This window comes from Dipodomys spectabilis, unplaced genomic scaffold (assembly GCF_019054845.1).
Source record: "Dipodomys spectabilis isolate Male_0828 unplaced genomic scaffold, ASM1905484v1 ptg000214l, whole genome shotgun sequence".
NCBI lineage: Eukaryota > Metazoa > Chordata > Mammalia > Rodentia > Heteromyidae > Dipodomys > Dipodomys spectabilis.
This window is the reverse complement of record NW_024870891.1, coordinates 460,212-461,932: the sequence shown is the minus strand read 5'-3', so window position 1 is coordinate 461,932 and position 1,721 is coordinate 460,212. Positions and strand designations below refer to the sequence as shown.

Genomic DNA, 1,721 nt, shown 5'->3' with positions numbered 1-1,721 from the left:
AATTTCCCTCTTTATAAATCCACATGCACCTATAAAAAATGGTGTGGCCATCCCAATACCCTTCTCAAAGTACCTCCTAATGACAACTTACAAAAAGTTGTATTATATTACAAGAAAAACAATGCTACAAATAAAGAAAACCAATAATTAAATAATAATGATTAATAAAATAAAAAACAAAACAATTATCATTTTTTCAGTTTTTGAAGTGTACTACAAATTAGATTTTATTATTGTCATATTTCTTTACATTTAACACTGGCTAAGATTATGACGTTCAACAAGAATTTTATAGGCTATGAGTAGTGTTTAAATCACCCACTAAGATTATCATTTATAGTTCATCTAATAATTTGTATATGGCTTATATCATCATTTGTTCCTCACTAACATATAAAGTAAGGAAGGCCTACAGTTTTAACAGAAACTGTGTAGATAACATAGTCAACTCTTTATTCTGCTCCTTTACACAAAGACTTTGCAACTTCTCATTAGTAAGGTTTCAATAAACTCTGAAATGTACATACTTAGTAGTAGTTATGTGCTACCATAAATCTTAAATACTTTGTAGAAAAGTATTATGACCTGCCCAACAGTCCCAGTTTTGGCATATATAAGCAAATTCCCAAAATTAAATATATTTAAAACATTAAATATTTTAACAAACCTTAACACTTGCTGCAGTGTTCATTATGACAGGTCCCTTGTATAGAATAATTGAATTCCTCCTCCTACACATCTCTTGAACAACAAATATCTGGAATTATTTTGTTTTTGACATGTCAATCTTGATTTTTTCTTAAATGTGTACTTATGTAAGAAGTACATGGTTCTAAAATTTCATGACAATTCTTTTAAACTTACGTTTTGTTGTATTGTCTAGTTTAAGAAAATCAATTACAATTTATATATAAAAAATGTTCTTTGCTCAATTCAGCATCACATACACTAACATTGGAATGATACAGAGATTAGCTGGCCCCTGTGCAAGGATGACAGGCAAATTTCTGAAGCATTCCATCGCCCAATTTGTTAGGAAATGGAAAGACTTGGAAAAAAATTATTAAGTGAAGTAAGCCAAGTCCAAAGAAACGTAGGTCCCATGGTTTCTCTAATTTTCAATAACTAATATATGTCTGGGATAAGCAGAAAAGGTCAAAAGTTATGTGTATATGACCAGATAAGATTGTGTTAAGGGAAATGAACCCCAAGTTAGGGACACAAGTGGTTTTTTTTTTCTTGCTATTTTTTCTTACATACTTATGACGTGCAGTGTGTTTTTTTTTTGTTTCTTTATATGTTCCTCCCCCATGCTATAACACCTGTTTTCACTGTATTTGAAGTTGGTGTGCCGACATCTTGTTTATACTCTCCTCTAATTTTTTGAGAGGAAGGACAAAAAAAACCAAAATGCTTAACTAGGGATACAGGTTGCCCCATGTAACAATGAGATGCACAATACACTATGTTGTAAAGTGAACTTTAAAATTGAGGCCGGGAAATGGAGGGGGTTAATGGACTTGTGGAGGTGGGAGGGAAGGGATGGTAGGGGAACAATAAAGGAGGAGGTAACAATGCTTGTTAGGAAATGTACTCATTACCTTGCTCATGTAATTGTTACCCCTCTGTACAATATTTTTACAATAAAAATGTATAAAAATGTTCTGAGATGGAAGAGTTTATTTCCTTTATTTTACTCATATAATTTCATTAGCAAAGAA

General features: G+C 31.6%; 1 non-coding gene across 1 annotated transcript; it reads left to right on the top strand.

Moving 5' to 3' along the window:
* Nucleotides 1-924: 924 nt before the first annotated feature.
* LOC122122667 lies at nucleotides 925-1,033 on the top strand. Its single transcript, XR_006150196.1, has one exon. It is a non-coding gene; the product is annotated as a U6 spliceosomal RNA (small nuclear RNA).
* The last annotated feature ends 688 nt before the right edge of the window (nucleotides 1,034-1,721 follow it).